This window comes from Bos indicus, chromosome 5 (genome assembly GCF_029378745.1).
Source record: "Bos indicus isolate NIAB-ARS_2022 breed Sahiwal x Tharparkar chromosome 5, NIAB-ARS_B.indTharparkar_mat_pri_1.0, whole genome shotgun sequence".
In the NCBI taxonomy this organism is placed as follows: domain Eukaryota; kingdom Metazoa; phylum Chordata; class Mammalia; order Artiodactyla; family Bovidae; genus Bos; species Bos indicus.
Genome location: NC_091764.1, coordinates 117,327,384 through 117,333,285, shown reverse-complemented (window position 1 = coordinate 117,333,285; position 5,902 = coordinate 117,327,384). Strand labels below are relative to the sequence as shown.

The 5,902-nt window shown below is 63.1% G+C and overlaps 1 long non-coding RNA gene across 1 annotated transcript; it reads left to right on the top strand.

Moving 5' to 3' along the window:
- Positions 1-1,503: 1,503 nt before the first annotated feature.
- LOC139183017 (uncharacterized) lies at positions 1,504-4,522 on the top strand. The gene is made up of 2 exons (XR_011566495.1): positions 1,504-2,634; positions 4,043-4,522. It is a non-coding gene; the product is annotated as an uncharacterized lncRNA (long non-coding RNA).
- The last annotated feature ends 1,380 nt before the right edge of the window (positions 4,523-5,902 follow it).

Sequence of the window (5,902 nt, the reverse complement as noted above, 5' to 3'; positions counted from 1 at the left end):
GGGGTCCTCTAGGGCGTGCTGGACTGGAAGGCGGGGAGGTGGTCACCCAGTCTCAGGATCCGCTTAACGCCCGGAGACACGGGGAGCAGCGGACGGAGGAGGGGAGGGGCTGAGGGTCTGGGACTGCCCCCTCCCCCGCCCGCCGCCCCTCCCTCCTCACCGCCCCCCTCCCCTGTCCGGAGCCCACTCTGTGCCGTGGTGGGGGGCTCCCGAGGACGCCTGGGAGGGGGGCAGCACAGACAGAACTTGCCGGTTCTCTGTGTGGTGAGGCGTAGGAGGAGATTTTTCGGATCCCGGAGTGTGGTGTCCAGCCCGCTCTTGGTTCCCAGAAGAGCCCCAATCTGTTACCACGTCCACCCTTCACGCAAAAATAGGAGAGTGGTCTGGGTTCAGAAAAGCCAAAGCTCTGCCCAGCCAGGTGTGGCCGGTGCTGCCCAGAGCTGGGGGCGTCTGCCGCCTCCCCCCTGCACCCGGGGTGCCCCAGCTCTCCCCGCAGCCCGCCTCCATCCCAACGGTAAGATGGGCAGAACCTTCTGGAATGGGCTCCCTCCTGCCCCAGGCTCCCTGCGTGCTCCGGCTCCCTTTCTCCTCCAAGAGGCCATCTCCCCCTCCAGGTTATGATACAGACGGACCCGGAGAGAAGGGCTGCCCTGGCCTGGATCACACTGTGCCGAGCCTGGCACCCCCGGGCACCCAGAGCTCACCCCTAGACGCAGGTAACTGGGCAGAGCTCATCCAGGCCAGGGTCCAGCAGGGACCTGCCATCAGGACGGGCTGCTAGCCTCTGTGGACCCCGCGGCTCGTGGGGGTCCCTCCCCAGCCCCGCTCGGGGGCTCAGCCTGCGAGGCTGACACTCACGGATGCTCCCAAGATCCAGGGGGCTGCACTGGGGACGCCCCGAGCCTCTCCTCTTCTCCCTGAAGTCCGTCCCCACCGCTTTCTCCAGGGATGGGGCGAGCCGTGGGGGCGGGTAACCCTATGGTCCTGATTCCTGAGCTCTCAAAACCCCGCTGTGCTGAAGGCGGGTGGTGAGCACAGGGCCCCCATCGCCACGTGGGGCTCACACCTGGTGGGGGTTCGGCGGGTGGGGACAAACTGGATTGCTGAGGGAGTGGGGCTATCTCAGGGACACCCCAAACCGGCCTGTCAGGCAGAGAGAAGTTTCGTCGGCCTGAGGCTCTGAGTCACAGGCCGACAGGCAGGGCAAGAGAGGGCTGCTGGCTCTGTGCGGCCCCCGGGCCCCTTGTCTCAGTCCTGCTGCCTCTTGGAGCTTTTTTCTGCCCAGCTTCTTCCCCGGGCATTTCAGGCCCAGCCAGGGCATCCCCTCCCCCAAGGGCCTCCCCTGACCAGCCCTGCCACCCCCGGGCTCCGTCCCACGACTCATCATGCCCTGCGGCTCCCTCCTGACTGGCACAGAGGGTGCAGAGACCCCCAGATCCCCAGAGGATCTGGGGGTGCCCCCTTCACACCTCCATCCTGAGCCCCTCTCCTGCCACACCTGGCCCAGCTGCACCCTCTGCATCCCAGACATGCTCATGGGTGCCCCCGGCTACACCCCACGGCAGCCCGGCTTCCGGAGGCAGGCCAGCCTTCTCGGACTCGGCACTCTGTGATGTCTTGGCCAGATAAGTGACTGGTTAATCTGGTGACTGGTTAGTGTACTTCTTATCTCTGTCCTCAGGATCTTGCAGGAGCTGAAGTCAGCAGTGGCCTGGGGCCTGGTGGCCCGGGGAGTGTGTGTGTGTGTGTGCTTCTGTGTGTGTGCGTATTTGTGTGTGTGTGTGTCTGTGTGTTTGTGCGGTTATTTGCGCATAGGTGTTTGTATATGGCTGAGTGTGTATGTGTGTATTTGTGTGTGTGTACATATATTTGGCTTCCCTGGTGGCTCAGACGGTAAAGTGTCTGTCTGCAGTGCAGGAGACCCAGGTTTGATCCCTGGGTTGGGAAGATCCCCTGGAGAAGGAAATGGCAGCCCACTCCAGTATTCTTGCCTGGAGAATCCCATGGACGGAGGAGCCTGGTGGGTTACAGTCCACGGGGTCGCAAAGAGTCGGATACAACTGAGAGACTTCACTTTCACTTTCTTTCACAGGTATTTGGGCTTCCCAGGGGGTACTAGTGGTAGAGAACCCGCCTGCCAGCGCAGGGTACTCAGGAGACGTGGGTTCAGTCCCTGGGTTGGGAGGATGCCCTGGGGAAGGGCATAGCAACCTGCTGTAATGTTCTTGCCTGGAGAGTCCCAGGGACAGAGGAGCCTGGCGGGTCCGGTCCAGGGGGTCGCACAGAGTCGGACACGACTGCGCTCACACACACTTGCACTTGTGTGCTCAGGATGGAAGGGAGCGCCATGCCCCCCACAGCGAGGGGCCGGGGGAGGCCCAGGAGAGACCCCGTCCCGAGCTGGGGAGAGAGAGGCAGCCTGAGGGCCTGGGCGCATCCTGGCTCCTCCAATTCCTGCCGCCGGTCCTCAGACGGGACACCCAGCTCCCCGTCTCCCGAAGGACACGCTCGTCTTCCTCTCGGGCGGTGGGGGCTTCAGGCTGCGGCTGGTTCCCCAGATGGCAGCTCGCCCACCTTCCTGTGGGAAACCTGACTGGAGACACAGGCACCCGGCTCACGCGGAGCCCGCAGAGGGTGAGCAGGGCGGAATCTCACCCCCGGGGCTGTGTGCAAAGCTCTCTGAGGGGCCTGTGGGCTCCGGAGTTGCCCGAGGTGAAGGGGCCAGCGAGGGCCTTGACGGGCCGCCTGGCCTCTGAGCCCCTTTCCACCGGGTGAGGCTCCCCACCAGGCAGCACCGCCAGGCTCAGGGAGCCGAGCAGCGGAAGCGCTCAGTGAGGTGCGCAAAAGCCGAACTAGACGTCATGTCGCCCCCTTTACTGAAGCAGAACCGAGAGCACCCTCTTCCCCGGGCACACGGCTGGAGGGCGGCAGGAGCGGATGCCCCCAGGCTGCTTCTGCTGCGCCCAGCTCTCTGTCCATCCCCGGCAAGCTGGCCTCTCCACGAGTTACCTTCCACAGCCCGCCAGTGAGCCAAGGTGCTAGTCAAAGGAGAGACTCTCAAGCGCTGGAATTTCTGTCTAGGAGACAGATAAGAGAGCAGGGCTCCGGCGGACTGGCTGTCATGGGGCAGGTGGCCTCGTCCCTGTCACCAGGAGACTCTCGGCTAGGGTGTGGGGACAACCCACCTGGCACCTGCTCCTGCCAGGGCCCCGTGTGTGAGTGTGTGGACACACCCCTTTCAGGGTGGGGACCTGTACCCTCAGCCATGCTCCCTGGGCACCACCTCACAGCGGGCACCACATTTCATCAAGTGATCCTGCTTCTCTCACGGCCACTGCTGTTCTAAAACGCGCACCTGGCCATGTCCTTTCACAGCTTAAAATCCCTCTCACCTGCAGTGAAAGGCCAGACTCCTTCATCCCATCCCTGCCCACCTCTGGGGCCTCATCTCCCACCCCTCAGTAGCACTGAATGTCGTATGTTCTCCACTCTCCCCCAACACACACGATGCTCTCCGCCTCTTTCATGCTTTTGTGTAAGTTTCTCCCTCTGGCTGGAATTCCACATTCCCATTTACCTGGTGAACTCCTATTCATGCTTCAAAGCCCAGCTGCCCTTTTCTCAGACCTTCCCCCTCCTAAGAGGGAGAGAACACTTTCTCTTTGGAGTGACCCTGCCCCTCAGTCTCATCTGACAGTGTTTTAACGAGTACATGGGAGTGTCTCTCTGCCTGGCAGGCCTCGGCCAGGGCAGGCCAGCACATCTGAGTAAGTGGGGCCTGCGTCCAGCACAGGGCTGGGCAGAGGGCAGGCCCTCAGCAGCCCAGATGAGATGCAGCGCCCTCCCCACCGTCTTGGCTCCAGGAAACAAATCTATAGGAGTGGGCTTGGGGGTCACAGTGGGGTCCTTTGGGAAGGCTCCCAGCCTCCACCCTGGATCAGAGGCCCCTGTCCTCCCAAGGACGCGTGGGTGGGCGAGGCTGTTGATGACCTGATGCTTTGGCTTCTGCTGCCAGCACCGCCTGGTTCTCACCCTTTCGCAGGCGGTGTGAGCGGAGGCTTCCCCGCAGGAGCCCCAGCGCCAGCCCTGCGTGGCAGGCAGGACAGCCCCCCGCTGGACGCCCACCTCCTACTCTCCCAAACCTGAGACTCAGGTCACGCTGCAACAGGAGCTACGGCGGAAGGTGGACCCAGTGGCTGAGATGGGAAACGACCCTGGATTATCCGGGCGGCTCCAGTGTGATTGGAAGGAAACCTCATGGTGGAGCGGGGACGGGAGAGCCAGTGTCTGTGACTCAGCGTGAGAGAGGCCATCGCTGGCTGTGGACGGACGGAGGGGCCATGAGCCAAGGAATGCGGGTGGTCTCCAGAAGGTGGGAAAGGCAGGAAGCGGGTTCTCCGCCCCTGGAGCCTCTGGAAGGACGCAGCGCTGCTGACACGTCAACCACAGCCTCGGGAGACCCCTGTGGACCCCTGACCCCCAGACTGTAGGGTAATAAATGTGTGTTGTTTTAAGCCACTAAGTTTGTGGGGTGTTGTTACATGGCCGCAGGAAATGGATGCACCCATTTCACAGACGAGGAGACTGAGGAGGAGGCTGAGAGAAAGGACCTGCCCAAGCCCACAGCCAGGGCACCGCCGTGCCCCCTGACTCACTGCCCCACGCTCCCTGTCCTGTCCACTCTCCTTCTCCAGCAACCCCCACGGTCCATTCCGCAGAGGTGAGAGGCTGGGAAGAGCTGGCCGCCGTCATTTTTCTGGCTGCCCTCGTGAATAAGTGAATTTTGTGGACAGAGAAGCACGTGTGCCTTGAATCATGCAAAACGACCAAGTACCCAGTTTTGACAGAAGTCGAAACTTGCAGGAGCCGAACGCCCTGCCAACGGTCCCTCCCCGGCCCCCCACCCCCGGGCCCCTGCAGCAGGTGGCGGCGGGCCCCCGGTGTCAGCGGGCTCCGGGGTTCCTCAGCTCTGTGGGTACCAGGAAGGGAGGTGCCCACCACACCCACTGCCTCCCGGGGGCAGCCTGGTGGCTCTGGCCTATTTACAGCGTTCCCATCCATCTTCGTTCCTTTTGATCCGAGCAGGGGCTGTTGCTTTGAGGCACAGCAGATCTCAGCATGCTCACTGAGCGGGCGTGACTCACCGCCCAGCCCCGGCGAGGGCTCTCCTCTGCCAGCAGGACGGGGGCCTGGGGCTCACCTGCCGCTCCCATTAGAGTCTCTGCCCCTTGCCCCCTGTACCCGCACACCCCAGATGACTCCTGGAAACCCCCGGGACCTCAGGCCACCTGCTCCCCTGCACGGACGGGGCCTCTATGAAGAAGGCGTCTTTAGCTTGTCTTTTCTTTCTTTCCAGACTGGGGACTTGGCTTTGGGGGCTCCTCGGGGCTGGCACCTCTTCCGTCGAAGCCACTGGGGGGATTTCAGTCATGCTCCCAAACCTTGCCCCTGTCTCCAGATGGCCAAAATCCCCATGCTCACTGGAATCTGGGGTAGCCTTCCAAACCTGAGGTCTGGGGGAAGCGCAGAGCTGGCCACTTCCTTCCTGCTTGGGGTCAGGCTTGGCCTAGAGGGCAGTCAGGGGGGCCCTGTATCCTGCTCCAGCACCCCACGTGGCCGGCTCCCTCCCTGTCCCCGGGCTGACCAGTCTGGAGGCCTGTGTTGTGTTCCTGACACGTCCATGGAGCGGACGGCTGGGCTGGGCTGGGGTGAGCACACATTCTACCGTGTGTGGCAAAAATAGTGGTGACCTTTCAGTCACTGTTCCCCGGAGTCGGGGCCTCTGCCGGCGTCATCCCCCCGCCAAGGGTCACGCGCTCATCTCCGAGGGCCCAGTGAGGGGACGCATGCGCACAGAGGAGGGGGCAGAGGGACAGGGCCGGCTCCCAGGCTTTGGACCCCA